Consider the following 24,009-nt stretch of genomic DNA (forward strand, 5'->3'; position numbering starts at 1 on the left):
TAACTGGAAATGACTTCCAATTGGAAATGATTTCTAACTGGAACCAGTTGGGCAACTGGAAATCCTATCTGGAACCAGTTGGGTAACTGGAAATGACTTCCAACTGGAAATGATTTCTAACTGGAACCAGTTGAGTAACTGGAAATCCCAACTGGAACCAGTTGGGCAACTGGAAATCCTAACTGGAACCAGTTGGGTAACTGGAAATGACTTCCAATTGGAAATGATTTCTTACTGGAACCAGTTGAGTAACTGGAAATCCCAACTGGAACCAGTTGGGCAACTGGAAATCCTAACTGGAACCAGTTGGGTAACTGGAAATGACTTCCAATTGGAAATGATTTCTAACTGGAACCAGTTGGGCAACTGGAAATCCTAACTGGAACCAGTTGGGTAACTGGAAATGACTTCCAACTGGAAATGATTTCTAACTGGAACCAGTTGGGTAACTGGAAATCCTAACTTGAACCATTCAGTTGTGTAACTGGAAATCCTAACTGGTACCAATTGGGTAACTGAGATGACTTCTAACTGGAAAGATGGGTAACTGGAAATGAATTCTAATTGGAACCAGTTGGGAAACTGGAAATTATTTCCAATTGGTTTCCAATTGGAAATTTTCCAGTTACCCAACTGGATCCAATTGAAACCAGTTAATTTGCATATTATTTGCCAGTGTGCACAGATTAATGTTTTATGAGATTAATCATCATTAACAATGTATCTATTTAATTCTTTACAATTTCAAGTACCACACTTTTTAAAGATTAGTATTTAGAATACTTAGCAGTGAAAACCATGTTCATAAATGTTATAGATTATAATTAAAACAGATTAAAGGATAATTAGTACACCACTAACTGTTACCAAATTACATCAAATAAAAGTACATATATTTGAAGATCTTCCATATAAATATATATACATGAAAGTCTGTATTTTATCAATGCCCTTTACATTGGTATTAATAGACATATAACACTGCTTCTGTGTTGGCATGAGAAATAGTTACTGCAAATGCTAATTAATTTGTAACTAATTAAGTTCGTTCCAACTGGAAGTTCCAATTGGATCCAGTTGGAAACCAATTGGTTTCAACTGGTTCCAGTTTAAACCAGTTGCCTCCAATTGGTTTCAACTGGAACCAATTGAAACCAGTTGCCTCCAATTGGATTCAATTGGTTTTAATAGGGAAATTGGAACAACTGGAACCAATTGACAACAATTGCCAACTGGTTCCAGTTGCCCAATTGGTTTTAACTGGAACCAATTGGCAACTGGTTTTCAATTGGTTTTTAACTGGAACCAATTGGCAACTGGTTTTCAATTGGAACCAGTTGTTCCAATTTCCCTATTGAAACCAGTTGGCCAACTGGTTTCAATTGGTTTTGCCCTAATTGGTTTTAACTGGATTTTGGTCCTGGGGGATGGGGTTCGCCAGTCATAATGGTAGAAGGGGTTCGCCAGTCATAATAGTAGATGAGGGTCGCCAGTCATAATAGAAGATGGGGTTCGCCAGTCACAATAGTGGATGAGGGTCGCCAGTCAAAATATTAGATGGGGTTCGCCAGTCATAATAGTAGATGAGGGTCGCTAGCAGTGTTGTATAGTCAAGGCTCAAACCTCCAAGGCCAAGGCCAAGGCTTTAATACCCAAGGCCAAGGCTTCAATCCCCAAGGCCAAGGCAAAGGCCAAGGCATGGAAACCCAAGGCATGGAAACCCAAGGCCAAGGCCTGAAAACCTCAAGGCCAAGGCCAAGGCATTTCAAACTTTCGATATATGGAACAATGAGCCAACAATGCCTAGGCGGCAGACATGGCACACAGGGCAAAATGTATAAAAGGTGGGAGCGAGTGAGCGTATTGAGCGAGCAAAAATTTTGACCTTTGTACATGTAAAACAAAAATAATTTCCTGATAGATTTAGACATAATATCAAAGTAATAATACTTTTTTATTTTTCTAGGCGATTTACATTGCAATAATTATTATTACCACGGTCATCTGATCCTGGCATGCCCATTCTCAACGTATGTATTTTCTCCACTACCTGGGACAGGGGCGGCAGAAAGTATTTTTGTTTAAGGTGGGGGGTCAAAGCCAAAACGGGCACTTATATGTCAAAATGGGCATTTTGGTGCAAACAGATATTTTCAAAATGAGATTATAATCTGCGTGAGGTAGTTGTGTGTTATATAGAAATTTAGTTGAGCAAAGCCTTTTTTGAGTGATTTCTAAGTGATAAGGTAGATATTTTGAATTAGGCATTACTTTTCCGCGAGAAAGCGCAGCGAAAAAAAAAAGAATTGTAAAAAATCAATTCTAAATTGTAGAACTAGATTTTTGGTCAATTATGGCGCTAATCACTGTTAAAAGGACATCCTTGCGAGATGTTGCCAGCGCGAATCACGAGCTCAAACTTCTGGACATTTCGTGTTAAATAAAAAATGAAAATTAAATATTCCGAGCTGTTTTTGTAATCGTGAAAAAGATGTGCATCTCACTACCGAATTGACGCGAGCGCGAAGCGCGAGCTGAAATTTTATAATATACTGACCAGAAAAGGAAGCTGTTAAGGACTGCATTTAGTGACTCATAAATATGATACATATAACTTACCAATCAAATAATGCGAGCCAAAATTTTTTTGGCTCATCATGCCATTGACATAGCCCATTTGGATATGACAAAATTGAAAATTGTGTTGAAGTTTATCAAATCTTTTCAGAATATCATTAAGACTTAAAACATTCTTGTCGGCCAAAGAAAATAATAGAAGGAAAATCCTAATGGAATAGAAATCAACCTTGTTATAATTTTTTAGAGATAGCTATTTTTAAAGTATGAAACTTGGTATCAAAATCGCAGTCACATCTCTCAGAATTATTCCTGTCATCAAATCACTATAATCTTTTTCATAATATTTCTATCATCATTATCATTATTATTAATATTGTCAAATTATTAGTCATGATTACAACACATTACCAATAAATAATGTTATTTTTCATCACTGCAGCTGTTTTCTTTGGTACATATGTGATGTTAATTCTTGATAATGGTGATAATGATGGCACTGTAATCATATACTTACTAATATTTAATGTTGAAAGTAACAATGTTCTTGTACTATAAAGCTTTGCCTATTGATATTTATAATAAAGCTACAGTTTAACGAAGCAAATATCGAGTCCGGAATTGATTTTGATTTGCAGTAGGGTCTGCGTAAGTATACTATATACTAGCGGGCTAGCATCGTCTGCTACGTAAACCAAATGAGCGAACATGACCAAAACTAACCATTATGGTATTTTTCCCTCTAAAAAAATAGTTTTTGTTTCAAAGTTGAAAACAATGTGGTGGGGTTAAGGGTTATGTAATGGGTCATCAATACATGACACCACCACAATGTCTGACTCATTCATTATTGGCCTCGGGGTGGTGGCTCAACTTGCCCCTATGCTCAACTTACCCCGCCTTCCTCTATACAGTGTAGGTGTAGTTTAGGGCACTTATTTCAAATAGTCTTACCACCTGGGGTGGTATTCTGAAAATTGTCTTAACTTTTCTCTTAACTTTTCTTGTAAGTCAGCAAGATAACAGCGCGCTAAAATTCTCTTAAATTAGTATTCTGAAAATTGTCTTATCTCTGTAAGGGCGTCCCCTATTTTATCTCTGACACGCCCAATATTCTGTCATCAACCAATTATTAAGCTTGTTTAATATGAGGCGCCGAATGTACCAATATTATATAGAACAATTATTTGTTATATAATCATTATTTATTAAATAATAACTATTATTTATATATAATTTACATTTTATTTGTAAATAACTACTATTATATAAAATATCATTTCTAATTATTTATATATAATTCCAAGTAATACTTCATTATTTGTAAATAATAATAGTTCGACAATCCATTATTTATAAATAATGATTATTTGTTTTTCATTATTTATAAATAATGATTATTTGTTTTTTATTATTTATAAATAATGATTATTTGTTTTTCATTATTTACAAATAATGATTATTTGTTTTTCATTATTTATAAATAATGATTATTTGTTTTTCATTATTTATAAATAATGATTATTTGTTTTTCATTATTTACAAATAATGATTATTAGTTTTTCATTATTTATAAATAATGATTATTTGTTTTTCATTATTTATAAATAATTTGTTGAGTTTTCCATTATTTATAAATAATGATTATTTGTTAAATAATGAAAACGTCTATTTCATTATTTATAAATAATTTTTTCGAGTGCACCATTATTCTCATTATTTATAAATAATCATTATTTAATGTTCGAGTTTTCTATTATTTATAAATAAAGATTATTTGTTAAATAATGAAATATCTACTTCATTATTTATAAATAATAATTTTGTTTCAATATCCCATTATTTATAAATAATCATTATTTATAAACAATTTTTACAGTTTGCCATTATATACAAATAATCATTATTTATATACAAATAACCATTATTTATTAAATAATGCCATTATTTATTAAATAATGCCATTATTTATTAAATAATGGAAAACTCGCTATAACATGCAAATGTGGGACCGCCCATGATATGAATATTCATGATGCGATTTCCTTTTTCGTGATTTTTCTTCACGAATTTTTGTCCATTTCCTCTTCATAATGACATTTCTTGAAGCAATTTTCTAGGGATATGGTCTGATTGTAATATTCTTCATTTTCTATATAACTTCGTCTTCGTAGAAATATCAAAAAGTGTAATTTTATACGATTTTTCCTACAGTTCACAATCCCCATAGGCGCGCGTGTACGGTAGGGACAACCGGTGAATCGACGGAGTGCTCTTCATCGAAATACTACGTTGGTTGGTCCCCGGAAGTGGCGGGCGGAATTTAGCCCGAATCCTCGATGGAAGTCGATCAAGTGCATATGAGCTGAGAGAGTGAAATATCAGTGTACTTGTACAGGCCCTTCTACTTTTTATAAATATTTCTTGTTGCTTTTTTTGTTAAGTTAATTTTTCCTGGTGTAGAGATAAGTTTCAGTTCTAATAATGCACTTCAAATACATTTTGGAGTGTCTGTTTGAGGCGTTTGGGGCGATTTCACCCTGGCCCCAAAATGCTCGCAACGACAATACGGGGGCATGATGACCCCTAAATTTTTAAAAACTTATTTTTCTATTGAAAATTATCACAAAATTCACCAAAAGTGTGCACGAAAGCCTTTATATTTCACTTTTAAAACTCAAAAAAGTGCCCAAATGACAAGCTTGGTCGCTTCGCTGTCGCTTTCAACTTGAGAACATTTACGCGTCTGCTTCAATATATCCCCCCCCCCCTCCTCCGAAAGAAATTCTGTATACGGCCATGCTCTAAAGAGCCTGGCACATTGATTTATGTATACTTTCATTTTCATTATTTTTTATCTCATTATCAACATGGCCTTACGCAGAATTTTTTCCAGGGGGGGCGGGGCCGGAGCATGACGCGCGTAAACTTTCTCAAAAAAATCTTGAAAGCGAGACAGCCACGGGACCAAGCCCAAATGACAAGCTTGGTCGCTTCGCTGGCGCGCTTTCAACTTGAGAACGTTTACGCGCGTCTGCCCCCACCCCCCGAAAGAAATTCTGTGAACGGCCATGCTCAAAAGAGCATATGGCACATTGATTTATTTGTACTTTTCATTTTCATTATTTTTATCACCGTATCATCATGGCCTTACACAGAATTTTTACCGGGGGGGGGGGGGGGGGGAGCAGCTATAGGACGCGCGTAAAGTTTCTCAAAAAAATCTTGAAAGCGAGACAGCGACGCGACCAAGCCCAAATGACAAGCTTGGTCGCTTCGCTGTCTCGCTTTCAACTTGAGAACGTTTACGCGCGTCTGCCCCCACCCCCCGAAAGAAATTCTGTGAACGGCCATGCTCAAAAGAGCATATGGCACATTGATTTATTTGTACTTTTCATTTTCATTATTTTTATCACATTATCATCATGGCCTTACACAGAATTTTTACCGGGGGGGGGGGGGGGGGAGCAGCTATAGGACGCGCATAAAGTTTCTCAAAAAAATCTTGAAAGCGAGACAGCGACGCGACCAAGCTCAAATGACAAGCTTGGTCGCTTCGCTTTTTTAAGATTTTTATGAGAAAGTTTACGCGTGTCCTGCTCCCCCCACCCCCCCCCCCTTGGAAAAAATTATGCGTAAGGCCATGATGATAATGTGATAAAAATAATGAAAATGAAAAGTACAAATAAATCAATGTGCCATATGCTCTTTTGAGCATGGCCGTTCACAGAATTTCTTTCGGGGGGTGGGGGCAGACGCGCGTAAACGTTCTCAAGTTGAAAGCGCGCCAGCGAAGCGACCAAGCTTGTCATTTGGGCTTGGTCCCGTGGCTGTCTCGCTTTCAAGATTTTTTTGAGAAAGTTTACGCGCGTCATGCTCCGGCCCCGCCCCCCCTGGAAAAAATTCTGCGTAAGGCCATGTTGATAATGAGATAAAAAATAATGAAAATGAAAGTATACATAAATCAATGTGCCAGGCTCTTTAGAGCATGGCCGTATACAGAATTTCTTTCGGAGGAGGGGGGGGGGGATATATTGAAGCAGACGCGTAAATGTTCTCAAGTTGAAAGCGACAGCGAAGCGACCAAGCTTGTCATTTGGGCACTTTTTTGAGTTTTAAAAGTGAAATATAAAGGCTTTCGTGCACACTTTTGGTGAATTTTGTGATAATTTTCAATAGAAAAATAAGTTTTTAAAAATTTAGGTGTCATCATGCCCCCGTATTGTCGTTGCGAGCATTTTGGGGCCAGGGTGAAATCGCCCCAAACGCCTCAAACAGACACTCCAAAATGTATTTGAAGTGCATTATTAGAACTGAAACTTATCTCTACACCAGGAAAAATTAACTTAACAAAAAAAGCAACAAGAAATATTTATAAAAAGTAGAAGGGCCTGTACAAGTACACTGATATTTCACTCTCTCAGCTCATATGCACTTGATCGACTTCCATCGAGGATTCGGGCTAAATTCCGCCCGCCACTTCCGGGGACCAACCAACGTAGTATTTCGATGAAGAGCACTCCGTCGATTCACCGGTTGTCCCTACCGTACACGCGCGCCTATGGGGATTGTGAACTGTAGGAAAAATCGTATAAAATTACACTTTTTGATATTTCTACGAAGACGAAGTTATATAGAAAATGAAGAATATTACAATCAGACCATATCCCTAGAAAATTGCTTCAAGAAATGTCATTATGAAGAGGAAATGGACAAAAATTCGTGAAGAAAAATCACGAAAAAGGAAATCGCATCATGAATATTCATATCATGGGCGGTCCCACATTTGCATGTTATAGCGAGTTTTCCATTATTTAATAAATAATGGCATTATTTAATAAATAATGGTTATTTGTATATAAATAATGATTATTTGTATATAATGGCAAACTGTAAAAATTGTTTATAAATAATGATTATTTATAAATAATGGGATATTGAAACAAAATTATTATTTATAAATAATGAAGTAGATATTTCATTATTTAACAAATAATCTTTATTTATAAATAATGGAAAACTCGAACATTAAATAATGATTATTTATAAATAATGAGAATAATGGTGCACTCGAAAAAATTATTTATAAATAATGAAGTAGACGTTTTCATTATTTAACAAATAATCATTATTTATAAATAATGGAAAACTCAACAAATTATTTATAAATAATGAAAAACAAATAATCATTATTTATAAATAATGAAAAACTAATAATCATTATTTGTAAATAATGAAAAACAAATAATCATTATTTATAAATAATGAAAAACAAATAATCATTATTTATAAATAATGAAAAACAAATAATCATTATTTGTAAATAATGAAAAACAAATAATCATTATTTATAAATAATAAAAAACAAATAATCATTATTTATAAATAATGAAAAACAAATAATCATTATTTATAAATAATGGATTGTCGAACTATTATTATTTACAAATAATGAAGTATTACTTGGAATTATATATAAATAATTAGAAATGATATTTTATATAATAGTAGTTATTTACAAATAAAATGTAAATTATATATAAATAATAGTTATTATTTAATAAATAATGATTATATAACAAATAATTGTTCTATATAATATTGGTACATTCGGCGCCTCATAGTTATATGCTTAGGTCAACCAATAGAAGCGTCTCTTCTGAAAAATAATGAAGCGCATTGTTGTTATGAGGCGTAATTTCCTTGCGCCTCCGACGCTTATGCTTGTGCGCTTCTGTGCTAAAAATACACGTGGCTCTTTTCAAAGATTATTTTCTCTCGAAAGATTCATCGTCTCGAACACCAATTTTTAATTTCTGAAAAGTCTACCAATCCGTCGTTATAATGTCTTTGGAATGTCTCCTTTTGTAAAATATGATGTTCTTGCGGGATGCAGCAAGAAATAATTTTTGCGGACGGTCAAATATCGCATGCAACAATAAGTTACAATAGCCCCCCACCTCTTGTAAATTTCATTGTATTTTCCAAGGAAGTTAAGAGAACGCAAAGATAAGAGAATTTTCAGAATACCTTGTAACTCGAGATTTTATCTTGCGCACAGACATAATGTGCGCCGATTATATATTTACGCATCATTATAACTCTGACATCATACGCGCTCAGTGAAAGTTACAAGAAAAGTTAAGACAATTTTCGGAATACGGATTTTATTGTAACTCTTAAGATACAAGAATATTTCTCTTAAGACAATTTTCAGAATACGGCCCCAGGTCAGCCGCCATCTTAAAATCTAGGATGGCCGCCATGAAAAATCACTAAAAATAATTTTCTTTAATTTTACGTGTGCTCTGAACTTTGGCAAATAGAGTGCCTATTTTGGGGTGCTGATTTCAAATATTGCCAGCCACAAGTGATCTGACCATCAGTTCAACGGCAAGATGGCAGCCATGAAAAACCATATCAAAATAATTTTCTTGGATTTTACATTATATATATGACACCAAAATTTGGCATACAGAAGTACGTGGCACTGATTTTTGCCCGCCACCAGCAATGTAACCACCGGGTTTCGGCATAATGATTTTTTTATGGCAGCCATCTTGGATTTAAAGATGGCTGCCATTTTGCAGCTGAGGTATCACGGACCTAAAACATTTCCCATAGACTCGTGTGTTAAAGAGGCGCTCTAAAAAAAAAAGGATGAAATTCGAGAATTGAATGTTTACTACCAGTGGATAGGATATACATGTATGTCTGACATTCCATATCTGACCAGAAAAGGGTACCTCGACCAGCTCATTTTAAAAATAAATCGGCATTTATGAAGACTACACCTGACAGGATCAAATTCATCACTTGAGACAGTAAAATGGCAATACTTCTTCCGCCAGTATAAAAATAGTTCCAAAGTGGTGATACATCTTCCCAATTTGAAAAAAAAGAAGTTTAATAAAGTTACCCTCCCTAGAATCAGTGTTAGATTATCAATCATATTCATTCATTTTTGTCAATCAGCAATAACAAAATTAAAAATTGAGAATTAATGGGTTGGCTCGAATGAATATATTTGGCCTGCCAGTTGTAATTACGTATAACCGTATAACCCTGACTCAGGGGATCACATCGCTGAGGGCCAGCAATATTTGAAATAAGCTCCCCACACTACTTCTATATGTCAAATTGCAATAGCGCAGATCATATAAAACTCAACGAAATAATTGCAATATTTCTATGGCAGCCAGCTTGGAATTTAAGATGACCAGTCAGAGCGCCACGCGTATGCTAATGAGCACGATCGCTGAAATTTATTCAGAATCCCATCCGCCCGAAAATCATCTAGCGGGACTCTCGTAGATCGCGAGATATCACGAGAGTCATGCAGGTCTCGTTTTAATGACGTCATACTCTTCACTGGAAAAGCCAAGATGGAAGAATGCAACCGTAAGTAAATCTTGAAATCTTTAGCTTTATTTTGATATGAAATATGTGGTAATCCAGAAAAAAATTGAATCTGAAATAATGCTTTAGATCTAGGCAATATTTTAGCCGGATCGGAGATCGAATTTTTCATTAGAATGTTGTTTTTTACGTCCTGACCCTCCTCAGAATTTTTGGCTTTCGTGAAGCCTCCGATGTTGTAGAATATATTTCAGTGATGAACATGTGTAAATATCTCTGGGACGCAAAATCTCCTTCGTACTCGTATTTTACGATGAAACTACCTCAAATTTTCCATTTTGTCAACTGCACTGACGCTGATTCTTCTTTTGTACTTGTTTATTTTATTGAGTGATGACGTCAGCCATGGTCTCGCGCGGAGTAACCAACTGGTGGGTCAGTCCCATTAGTGTATTTTTGTGTCTTGTTTAAAAAGCTTGGTGCCCAATTCTCTCACATTGATTGTGCGAGGGCCAAATCATTGCCATGCGAACTTGAAATAAAGATTAGATCTAGTTTGAAATTATTTTGTAATTATTCCATGAGGTTGCAATCTAATTTTGTGCCTTATATTCTGATGCATTTCATCCAAATCAGACTATTATTTGAGACTGAGATAGAGCTCGAGAGCTGTGACACTACTCACTAGTGTCAGTGACATGACACTGTCAACAGTTGTCTAAAAAAAAGGGAATTGACAGATTGAGATTGACTGACTTCTTGACTAGCCATGAGGCTCCTTGAGAGTAAATATCATTCATTAACGTGTGCTTACCCTCCTTGGAGCCAGGGATTGCATCCCATACATTTGCGTGTACCGCGAAAAAAAACCCAGAAATTTTATGCTCTCGAGATTTCTACTTTCCATATAAGAGAGGTAGATCTAGTCCTAAATCATGTGAATGGGATATACAACTTCATCTCTGACATTTTTACATTTAAACAAGAATTCATTAAAAAGACAGAAAACTTTCAACGATGTTCATGTCACCATCATGTTTTTTTTTTTTTTTTTGCCAAGGCTACAAAACGCCTATTGAGGAAATGAAGTTGTATCCCATTTACATGATTTAGGTATAGATCTTTTAGAAGGAAAGTAGAAATCTTGGGGAGAGTATGCATTTTACTCTCTGGGTCAGGAGCCTCCTGGCTACAGGTATTCTCTCTAGTTGTCAGTACTAATAGATCTCTATTGTAATTGATTATTGAATTAAAGTTATTAAATAAATTGAAAATGAATTATGGAAACCTCAATAATAAACCTTGGTTAACAAAGGTGTCATTATAGATTTTTTTTAAATTCAATTTAATCGTAGAATCTAACGTTAGATCTAAGCTTGATCTACTTTCTTTGAAAATTTAAATTCAAGACTCGGGCAATATACTAATCAAGAAGTTAACGTCCATGGGAACTCATTCATTTACTCATATTTTGTGGACTTTGAATTTTGATGAGACAAAAAGACATTTTAGCCCAAGATTTATTCAAGAAAGTTTGCATTTTTCAGGTGACAATCTGACATAGACTCAGATTTGAATTTTATTGCATTTTTAAAAACATGTATCATTACATGATTAATTGTGCAGATGGGTGAGGCCTGAGGGGCCCTGATATGGTGGGGGGGGGGGGGCTTTCATTATCATAACTGCACTTTTTGCTATAAATTTTATTACAAACAGCTAAAACTTACCATCCAATTATGATTTTTTGCATGATCCCAGGCTATGTTCTGCTCAGTCCTCCCCCTTCCCACTCCAAAAAAAAAAAGAAGAAACATTCTGCGGCCTTTGGGTATCCACACAATGTCTTTGTACAGATATTTTTAAGAAGTGCCATACTGATACAGCAACGCTTTGATAATTGAATTGTCACACTGCTGATTTTATTTTCTGGGGGAGCAGCAAAATTATTTTTTGATGGAGATGTGTCCCTCAAACCCTGAAATGGGAGTTCAAGAGGGAAACATACATGAACATGTATTTGTTTTTAATATAGTTAGGAAATATGAGCAATATTTTGATAAACTAAAATATGAATCTATGCATTTTATTTATTGTAAATTACTGAGCCTGCAAATTCTTTTTGCTTTGGGCAAAAATATTACTTGGATGGGCGCTTCTATTGCTATTTCAATAGATTTGTTTGCTATTTTTTCCACCGTGTCCTTCTTCATTAAGTGCTGACAAATTTTTATATGTGAACATTGTAATTTTGCTCTGAGTAAATAAATGATAGGAAGTTAAATGTTATGTTATTACATATTGCAATTATTTTCTTTGTAATGACATTTAACTCTCTGTCCTTTTGTTTTATTGCTTTCCTAGTTTGGAATTTATTTTGTTGTAAAAGCAATCTTTTCTTTTTTTTTCTTTACAGATCACCTTCACATCTGGCTGGATGCCAAGTTCTTTTGATAGGAGACTCAATTGTGCGACACGCTGTTTTTAATGGACCCTTTTCTTCTGAAACTTTGTGCTTTCCAGGGGCTAATGTTACATCGTTAAGATCATCATTCGTCAAATCTTTCAGAATTACTTCGACTTTTCTACAAAGGCTGTTTTCATCCATATAGGAACAAACAATTTAGAACATAGTGTTTGGGAAAAGGATTCCAAAGCATTTCATAATTTGTATATTAGTGTTAGAGAGCAATTTCGGTGTGCAAAGATTATTAACTGTTTGGGATAAAGTACAGATTCCCATATACTATTATCCAGACATTGAATTATATGGCTTTGTTGTATCCAGGGATGATGGGGAAGTACATGTAGCATGCCAGTGGGACACAGATGAAAGTATTGAAAAGATTAAATCAAATGTTTTATATCTCACAAGGGGTTGTTCTTGTGCCAAGAGCAAATGTCATAACCGTTTATGTAAATGTAGAAAAGAGGGTAGATTTTGTGGGCCAGGTTGCCGCTGTAGACAGTGCCAAAATCTTACTGCTGTAGAGAAACTGGCAAGTGATAGCGACTCCAGTGAAGAAGATTCTGATATTGATCATTTTGATTATGATTCTGATTTTGATGAAGTTCCTTGTGATAAAACAAATATCGAAGGTACCATTGAAATCGACATTGATGGTGATTTATCTCTGTTTGAAGATTTGCAGGAAGACTGTTCAGATTATGAGTAGGCATTCTCTGTGTCATGTTCTTGTAGCCCTTTAAAATCATTCATCAGTCATTTAATCAGTCTATTATATGCCAGTATTCATTGGCTGCTGTGAGGGTGAAGTTTGTTACATTGAATCAATTCATGATAGCTATTACTTTTATATTATGTACATGTTTTTTTAATGGTTATAATTTTTGTTTAAAGAACATTTATAAGAAGGCATGACAGGCAATGTGGAAATGTTGGTGAGCATTTACACATGTTTTTTATGCATGTGATACCTTTTTATTTGTATATCATTAAGTGTCTGCAACATTACACTATTTCCACATTATGCATAACAGAAGAAGTTGAACTATTTTTTTTTTCACAAGTATGCACATTTTTCATATATTTAACGTACCTTGCCATGTTATGTTTATTCTTGCTTTTTACTGCAATACATATGAGTCAGTGTATGTATACGTTTCTTGCCAGTTCCATTGAGGTCTTGCAGGTCAATCATTTTGGTAGCTGAAATAATAGTTGTCGTAGTTGTATGAAACAAATGTGAAGTTTCTTACGACAATTGTGAGGCTTAAGCAGAATACATGATGGTTACATGTATTTTGTTAGATTGGCTAATTATTTCATTAGCAATATATAGAGGTGCAGTACATGTATTTCCTCTTGAACTTTGACGCAGCTTTTTTCAATATGTGTGTGATTTACAATATCCTATAAAACAGTTGTGTATATTATTATTATTATTTTGCCCTGTTGTTGCTTTGCTTTTGCTACTTATGATTATGATTATGTAAATGTGTAACTTTTTTTGCTTACATACATGTATTGAACCTTTTGTACAAGTTGTCATGATGGTGAGCATTGAACTACCCTTGTTCCTACTTTTACATGTACATTATATATATTTTCATGATCACCTCTTTATAAATTGTTTTTCCTTGTCATTTAGATAGTGCATTGTGGCAGTTTCTTGCAGGTCAATCATTTTGGCAACTCAGATAATAGTTTTTGTAGTTACATGTATATGAAACAAATGATAAGTTTCTTACAGCAATTGTGAGGCTTAAGCTAAATACATGATGGTTACATGTATTTTGTTAGATTGGCTAATTATTTCATTAGCAATATATAGAGGTGCAGTACATGTATTTCCTCTTGAACTTTGACGCAGCTTTTTCAATGTTTGTGATTTACAATATCCTATAAAACAGTTGTGTATATTATTTTACCCTGCTGTTGCTGTTCCTACTTATGATTATGTAAATGTGTAAATTTTTTGTTTATATGTTGAAGCACTTGTACAAGTTGTCATGATGGTGAGCATTGAACTACCCTTGTTCCTACTTTTACATGTACATTATGTATATTTTCATGATCACCTTTTTATAAATTGTTTTTTCCTTGCCATTTAGAGAGTGCATAGTGGCAGTTTTAACATCTCATACACATGTTAACAATGGGGACATAATTACAGTTGGTGATACGTATATTGACCCCAGTAATTCCATATATTGTAATATGTATTACCTAGATATACATGTATGTAAACGTATGGCTGAATTATTTCTTTTATGAGGCAGTTTTGATGGCACTGACTTCTGTATACAAAGATTATTTCACTTGTTTCCTGTCATGACTACCAAAGTAATTTCACTGATGACGGGCTTTCCTAAACAATACATTCCTTGTTTATAAAATTGTTTTAACTCATATTTACCTCAACTACTGTCTGCTTGCCAAAGACATTCAGGGAGCATTAGATGTAAAACTGCCTTTATCTTTATTAACATGTTTGATTGTAAAACAAAAACAGTATTCACTTATACTCTCTTCATGTACTTGCCTTGAATGATATTAGGTGCCAAAGTTTTTTGTTTGTATTTATATGTTTTGTAAACATGAATTTCAAGAGTTTGATGTTGGAAATAAACTCTTTTTTTCTTGTTAAAATTGATCAGATATTGAACATGCTTTCAATTTTTTTTCTTTAGGAATATCCATTTACTATGAGCTAGATTTTGAATTCATGCATTGTATTGCACTGGAGATCTGAATATGAGAATATAGAATAATAAATGAAGAAAGAAATAGAAAAAATCAAGATTTAAAGAAAAAGAAGAGAATATGTGTATGAACTTAAGTTACAGTTACACAACTGTTTAAACACGTTTCTGTGCATGACAAAAAGAAAAGATGTGTTCGATTAGAAAGTCGGCTGGATGTGTGAGGAAAATATTACATGTAATATCAAGAGAGAGAGAGACAGACAGAGCAACACTAATAGAGAGGGAGAGAGATGGGTGTTTCCCACGGAGAAAGGTGTTTGAAAATGAATAAAAAAACACAGTAGTGGGACAAGATTTGTGAATATGAGGAATTGAAAATTGAGGAGGAAGACGAGATCTGTTGAACAAATGATATCCAAGTATCCCACTGCACGATGGAATGTAATTGTTCAGAGAAAAGGGTGGATAATGAATCGTGATAAATAGAAATATACATCGCACCCAGGGGGGGGGGGACACGTGCCCCCCCCCCCTTGAGAGTATTGAGAGCAACTTGTTTATTTTTTTAAATGTAAACATACCGTAAATACACAAGTGTCCCCCCCTTAGAGTGGCAGCAAATATTTTAAATGGGATTATGTGGTTCCTTTACAAGTGAGCCCCCCCCCCCCTTTTTTTTTTTTTTGGGGGGGGGGTTGTTAATTTCAAATGTGGCAAAATGTCAGTCATTTTTGGAGGGAAAACTTTTGCTTGTCAATATTTCCTACGAAATATTTGCCCCCTCCCCTTTTGGAAAATCCTGGATCTGGCCCTGATCACACCCCCCCCCAAATAAATAAATAAATAAACAGAATACTAGTGAATAAAACAAAATCAACTAATGGGAGAAAGAAAATTGATAAAATGGATTGATAATGATTTAGAACAGTAAAACAAAACACGTGAATTATGGAGGGTGTCTTCGCATTTTTGTATTTTTTATGCTTTTCTAAACTTCCAAGCATGTTGACATTTATTAATTATTCTATCCATTCTTGTTTGTTTCTGAAAACGGGATGTGTGCATGTATGTAATTCTTTTCAACAAATCTTGGCAACAAAACCGGCCGGGGGGGGGGCAGCATCAATAAGTTAACTAAGTACATACCGGTACATGTAATTCAGAAAACGCAGAATTGCATACATGGGACTGAGTTTATTGATAAAACACAAATACGACTCTACTCACTTAGAATGGCTATAATAATGAATGCAGAGATATAAGGAAATATCCCATAAAATTTCTTGCATTCTTGTCAGTCTTCTATATTGAAAAATCTATCAAAAATAATTTTACGTCTATAAACTTTGTATAAAAGAACAAATACTCTATGAAAGTAGACGACGTTGTTGTTCGGGGTTTCGCTTCGAAAGTCGATGTGTAGAAAGGTCATGACCTGCGATCACGCGTTGAATCCATGGAATGCTTTGACCAATCAGATTGCTCTATTTACGTAACTCGTTTGAAGCTCGTTTTGGACAGGCCCTCATAATGACTTGGCGGTATGTTTCCCTGGTTCCTGACTCTCCTCATTAATGAAAAACCATGAATTATGTCTCATTTTAAAGAGTGATAATTCAGCTTTACAACTGTTATTAAATTTGAAGGACGCAAGAATTATGAAATGGTATTATACGTCGTTAAAGCTGAATGATTTGAATTTTTCCGGGGGCAAAGTTCTAGGGCAGTTTACCTTACTAAGTTAATGAAATATGTCGATAATTATGGTATATATCGAATCCTTGATTCTTTCCCTTTCTATCGATATAATGTTTATGGTTTAAAACAGTAAATTAACCCGGTAAAACGCAGAGAAACTAGACCCTTGCGTTCCTCATTACGTATTCATGAACCGAGCGGTCACGAATACGAGCTGAATAAATACGTGCGAATTAGCTCGCGCGGCGGAGTGACAGTGACGGCCATTTTTCCGCCGACCAATTGTCAGATTGCTTGGAGCCAGCAATTTTTTTAATGAACACACCCAGATACCGATATACTACAAACTTCAGTGGCACATAATTATTATGTAAAATTCATGAAAATGAGTTAAATGATTTTTCATGGCGGCCATCTTGGATTTCAAATGACGGCTGACCCGATGGTCAAATCGCTTGAGGCCGGCAATATTTGAAATCAGGGCCCAAAATTAAGCCTATATGCCAAATTTCAATACCGCAGTTCATATAAAACTTGAGAAAATGATTGCAATAATATATCATGGCGGCCATCTTGGATTTCAAGATGGCGGCCATTTGGCCGCCGACCAAATGGTCAAATTGCTGGGGGCTGGCAATATTTGAAATCAGTGCCTAAAATACCCCAACATACCAAATTTCAGTGTCACACGTCATGTAAAACTCAAGAAAATGACATTAATGATTTCTCATGGCGGCCATCTTGGATTTCAAAATGGCGGCCGACCCGATGGTCAAATCACTTGGGGCCGGCAATATTTGAAATCAGCACCCCAAATTAAGCCTATATGCCAAATTTCAATACCGCAGTTCATATAAAACTCGAGAAAATTATTGCAATAATATATCATGGCGGCCATCTTGGATTTCAAGAAGGCGGCCATTTTGCTGCCGACCAAATGGTCAAATTGCTGGGGGCCGGCAATATTTGAAATTAGTGCCTCAAAATACCCCTATATGCAAAATTTCAGTGTCACATGCCATGTAAAACTCAACTTAAAATGACATTTAATGATTTTTCATGGCGGCCATCTTGGATTTCAAAATGGCAGCCGACCCGATGGTCAAATCGCTTGGGGCCGGCAATTTTTTAAATCAGCGCCCAAAAATACCCCAGTATGCCAAATTTCACACTTTCTGCCAGATCCAAGCATCTTGGTCATTTTTTGTCACATAACCGCTCCACTAATGTGTGGTATCAGATCAATCAGAGAGCGCATCCTCAATAAAATGTTGCTATGATGACTGGATGAGGGTACGCGCCCTTCACAGAAACAAATATAGTAATAGTAACGCTTGTTTGTGATGATCATATTGTTACGTAACAGTAACAAAAATATTGCGCAATAACATTACTCGTTAAGTAACAATAAGAAATTTAAGCGATTGGATGATAGAACGAAGATCAAATTGGTTCAGAGATAATGATTCTCCCCCGAAAAATATTAAGTACGAATAGCTATTTTTTAGCAATAAGAGAAATATATATATAGGCGTAAAATAATCCAGGCATTGACGATAGACGTAGCTTTCAAGGTATCTCATTTAATGCTAGCTTTCGGCCAGTAGGGCCTTCATCAGGCCTATATGTATTGAAACAAACAAAACAAAATAGAACAAATCCATACAAATAAAATTATTGTAACAACAAAGTAAATAAAGGGGAACAAAAGGATAACAGTAAGATAACAAAACAAAGAGGAGGTAATGAATTAAACGAGATGGTTGGGTACAATAGAACAGGATTTGGTAACTTAAATTGTCTTTCTTCACCACATTATATATATATCAATGTTTTTCCCAGATTTTGGGAGCATCTCTCAGAGGCAGACAGAGACTTTTGTGTAGGAACCAACGTTTTCCCCCTTCCTCAATGTGTTACGAAATTTCCTCTTTGAATTACCTCCCCTCGTAGAAGCATATTAATTTGTTAGCATCCATAGGCCGGTTACACTTCGTAATTCCGAAGGTTCGTAATTCCGAAGGTTCTTTATTCCGAAGGTTCGTAATTCCGAAACACGTAAATTGCCTATACCTCGATGTTCGTTAATCCGAAAACGTAAAAGGGTTCGTTAATCCGAACATTTGTGGCGTTATTCCGAAGGTTCATTTTTCCGAAGGTTCGATAATCCGAAAACGAAATAAGGTTCGATGTTCCCAAAGTTCGTTAATCCGAAAACGAAATAAGGTTCGTTGTTCCGAAGGTTCGTTAGTCCGAAAACGAAATAAAGTTAGTTAATCATTTAGTTTTCGGACTAACGAACCTTCGGAATTACGAACCTCATTTCTTTTTCGGATTAACAAACCTTCGGAATTACGAACCTCATTTCGTTTTCGGACTAACGAACCTTCGGAATAACGAACCTTCGGAAATACGAACCTTCGGAATTACGAATGTATGCGCCATAGGTTTAGGCCTAGGGGAAGGCTGGGTAAGTTGGGCATAGGGGCAAGTTGAGCCACCACCCCTAGGCTAATAATGAATGAGTCAGACATTGTGGTGGTGTCATCTATTGATGACCCATTACATAACCTTTATCCCCACCACATTATTATCAACTTTGAAACAATAAGTACTTTTTCAGAGGGAAAAATACAAATTTCAGCCAAAAAAGTAAAAATGTGCGTGAAATAAATCAGTGCTTTTTACCCACACATGTCTTTAAACATAACAAAGAAATACGAACAAAATTGTTAGCCCAGGTATGGATTATCGTTCTTGTCATTAGTCTTTCACATGGTGGATGTATTAGAAATGTGTGGATGTGAAAATATTGCATGAAATTCGGACTGGGGTAATTTGAGCCAGCCAACATGGGGCAAGTTGAGCCATGGTAATTCTTATGGTAATGTATAATTAAAAAAACAAACAAACCTTAAAAAGTCATTGATAAGCAGGCAGAAAGGAGCAAATTCATATGACAGTTCTTTTACTTTTTGAGGATGTTAGTATTTATAGAGAATTAGCAAGTGAAAAGGCTTTAAATGAAAAATTGACATGTTGGTTCTTCCCGCATATACATTTTGTACATAGTTTTTGTGGCTCAACTTACCCCAGAAGGTGGCACAACTTACCCCACAGATGGGGCAAGTTGAGCCATTTGACGTCGTTTTTTTTTCAAAGGTAACAATGACTTCCAGTGTGGGGGTAGAAAGTTATTTATAGGTGAAAAATATTTCCTAAGAATTAAATTTAAAGGCAAGGTACTTATTTCTACAAGATTATTTTTCATATCAATTCTAACATGCAAAATGCAAAAAGTGTCACAACTTACCCCGCCTTCCCCTACCCTAATAACGCTAGTATCATTTTTAATTTGTACAGTCTCACGCAGTATCAAAATTGTCTTCCCTTCTATAAAGGCTTTCCATGTCTTAGATTTTTTTTAAATATTTTTTTACATTTAATATGTCACACTCTTGTATGTATCTTGATTAATTATTGGGTTTTCTAATAATTTGCCTTCTTGTATTTCAATCTACTGAAATTCTTTATTACACCTTCATATAATTAATTAATTACCATTCTCCATTTCGTGTAAAGCTTTTAACTTGGTTCATGTCACAGACCAATTCTTTGAATGTGTGTTTGATTCGTGATTGATTATTTGATTTTCTAATGCTTTGCCATACGATCCCATTCTTTATATTGCTTAATTTTTCTGTTACACATAAATTCAATTACTTTTCTTTATATGGTAGCTTAAATTCAGTTGATATCTATAAGTCGTTTCCTTAAATAAACTTTGGGTATGAATCTTGATTCTTTTTTTTTCTGTTATATACTTACTTTGCTGTTTTTGTTTTTGTTAAACCCGCACATAACCGTGACTAATGTCATGTACAACAATTCATTTCAGACTCTCAAAATTCAATAAATTGACCTACCATCTCTGTCTCTAATTTGATAAATGACTAATTCCTGATTTGACACAATCTGCATTTTTTTAAGTATAAAATTCGATAACCTTGTTTTTTTTTCTCTCTTCATATTACGATGAATTTTAATTTATATAGAAGTATTGTAATTACATGTTTGAATTTATTGCTATTTTGTGTTATTCCATGTAGGCACCAGCCAATGTGGAGAACCTCTCGACAGAATTTTCAATTCTTTTAGGTGATCCCCAGGCATTGGCTGGTGCTCAATTTTAAATTTCTTCTGTAATGTTTTTATTGTTGTCATGTTTTCTTGCCTGGAAAGGAAATAAATGAATAATATATATATATATATATATGTGTGTGTGTGTGTGTGTGTATATATGTTTGTGATCCTGAACAAGATGCGTATATAACGAAATAATTACTGTGAGCGCGAAGCGCAAGCTGAAAAATTTTGTCACCCCGACCTAAGAACTGGACATTCCAACCACTTTTTGTAATCATGAACAGGATAGGTATATAACTAAACATTTGATGCGAGCGCGAAGCGCGAGCTGGAAAAATGAGATTTAGTCCTAAAATGGAACACTTGTTCATGTTTTGTAAATCATGAAAAGGATGGGTAAGTGTATTTTCCTACATTAATAATGGGAGCGCGAAAGTGGATAATTCAAGCAAGTTTTAAATAAAGAACAAGCTGTGTATCTCAATCGTGCGCGTGTTTTAGATTTAGACCTAGAATCTGGGCATTCTAAATACATTTATTTTATTTTGAAAATCAATAATGCGAGCACGAAGCGTGAGCTGAAAAAGAAGAGATATTCCGATCTGAAGGGTCAATTTAAGCATTATTAGGTAGTAGGTATAGGTAAATTAGGTGTAGGTGTAGGTAAATTGTGAAGTGGTTACGGTTAGCATTTAATAAACGGTGCGAGCGCGAAGCGAGAGCTGAATTTTTTAATTATTATTTTTGCCCTAGGATCGGGACATTTTGTCATAATATAAAAAATAATGACTACCTTCCTATTTCTCTTCCTTAACTCAAGATGAACTTGTCGATATTACATTCTGAAAAAGGGATAATGTAAGTATTAGGAATTCATGGATATGTTATTATCTTATTTAATGAGCCTTATGAGAGCGCGAAATTTGTTGATATTAAGACCTGAAAACTGGACATTTTAAGCAATTTTTAATTATGAATAGGATGCATGGGTTCATAAATTTTTAAACAATGAGAGCGCAAATCGCGAGTCGAAATTTATGATACTGTCATGAAAAGGGGAATTTTAAGTATTTTTTAAAATCAACTAAGAGGTATACATAACTCACCTGGATCCGCCCATAAAAAAGCATTTGCCATTTTCTTGTTATTCATTGGCAAAAAAGAATGCCTATAATATATTGAAATTCCTGCGTAAATGTACCTTAACAAAAATTCCAATGATAGATGGAATCATTTCCGCGCGGAGCGCGCGGAAAATCATAATTTTGTATTGTATTATAAATGTAAAAACCAAATTTTATACTGTATTTGGAAATTTGCCAATTTCTATGTAACTTTATATTTTTATTTTCTTTTTGCACTTACGGAATTATTGGGGTGGCAAAACACTATGCTTGCCCCCCCCCCTCCGAATATTTTCGTTGGTGGGGCGATCGCCCCCTGCCCCCCCCCCCCCCCCCCCCCCCCCAGGATCGACTCCTCTGTGCGTCATTACTGTTGTGCGTTAAAGGGATGGTCCAGGCTGGAAATATTTATATCTCAATAAATAGATTAAATTTCACAAAGCAAAATGCTGACAATCATTTACAGTGTGACAATTTTTCATATTTATTTTAATGTTTGATATTACAAATATATAATTTTAGAGGATTATTTCTAAGTGTAAAGTTTGTTTTGATACGCACTGTATTTATTGTCCCACTGTCACAATCGTTCCGTGCAAGCCTTGCGTGTGACTTGCGGGTGGCTATTTTTGCTATACCAGCAGCAGGTCACCGCATTGACGGTATCTCGCTTCTATTTCACAGGCAGCTGCCCGCAGAGCCGCAACGCAGTTCTAAACATGCTCAAAACTTTGTGGCGGGTGAGTTGCAATGGTGTAACAGGCGGAAAGAAAGAAAGAAAGAAAGAAAGAAAGAAAGAAAGAAAGAAAGAAAGAAAGAAAGAAAGAAAGAAAGAAAGAAAGAAAGAAAGAAAGAAAGAAAGAAAGAAAGAAAGAAAGAAAGAAAGAAAGAAAGAAAGAAAGAAAGAAAGAAAGAAAGAAAGAAAGAAAGAAAGAAAGAAAGAAAGAAAGAAAGAAAGAAAGAAAGAAAAAGAGAAAGAATGAAAGAAAGAAAGAAAAAGAGGAAAGGGGGAAAGGAAAGGGAAAGGGAAAAAGTAAAAAGTAAACTAAAACAAACATATTAAAAAAGTGAAAACGGGAAAAGCCAAAAGAGAGAAGAACGTGTGAGAAAGAAAAAAAAATCACCCTGAAATACTTTATACAGCATGATTAAAGTAAGAGAGAGAAAGACAAGGAATATCGGGAAATGAATAATGTAGAATGGAATAACCAAAAGGTAAATTGAAAAATGAATTAGTTCAGGTGCGGTTCCAGACTAAAAGTTTTTATTTATTTCATTTTTTTTTTTTTTTTTTTTTTTGGGGGGGGGGGGGCTTCTGGGGGCTTGAGACATTTTCGACGTTGGTTTATTCAATACAATGAAAATAGCCTATTGTGGGTAGCTTTATACTGACCAAGCAGGTAGTCCCCCTCCTCCAAAAATATTTCTAATATGCAAGGGCGTAGCGACCGAGCGAAACAAAATCACATTTTCAAAATGCTTGTGATTTTTTTATATACATGCATCAGGCCCTGATGGGTGTTATAAATGTGATGAGGGCATTCAACCGATGACTTTTAACGATGATAAGGGGGGGAGGACTGGTTATCAGGAAACGGGTTTGTGTTGTTACTCTCTCCAGGCGTTTTTTTTTTTTTAAGAGCGATTTTCTCAAAATTAGAGAGTTTGAAAGTAAAAAGTATAATAGAACATGGCAGGAGATGGGTTTTAATGTCTATGCTATGACACCTCTTAAAATATTACGAGCAAATGTGGTGACTAGGGATATTTTTTTAAGTGATCTAAACCTTGCATTTTGAGCTCTTAATGAACTTCCAAATAAACGTAAATAAATCTAAAACATCGTTAAATTATTGAATGGGATACTCCACGTGCATATAGGCTGTAAAAGAATACGACCTAATGATCACTGCCCTGTAAAAATCCCCACAAAACT

The 24,009-nt window shown here is 34.9% G+C and overlaps 1 long non-coding RNA gene across 1 annotated transcript; it reads left to right on the forward strand.

Annotated features, from left to right (window-relative positions):
• Positions 1 to 9,644: 9,644 nt before the first annotated feature.
• Positions 9,645 to 15,053, forward strand: LOC135153651 (uncharacterized). The gene is made up of 2 exons (XR_010293137.1): positions 9,645 to 9,978; positions 12,353 to 15,053. It is a non-coding gene; the product is annotated as an uncharacterized LOC135153651 (long non-coding RNA).
• The last annotated feature ends 8,956 nt before the right edge of the window (positions 15,054 to 24,009 follow it).

Source organism: Lytechinus pictus, chromosome 3 (genome assembly GCF_037042905.1).
Source record: "Lytechinus pictus isolate F3 Inbred chromosome 3, Lp3.0, whole genome shotgun sequence".
Classification (NCBI taxonomy): domain Eukaryota; kingdom Metazoa; phylum Echinodermata; class Echinoidea; order Temnopleuroida; family Toxopneustidae; genus Lytechinus; species Lytechinus pictus.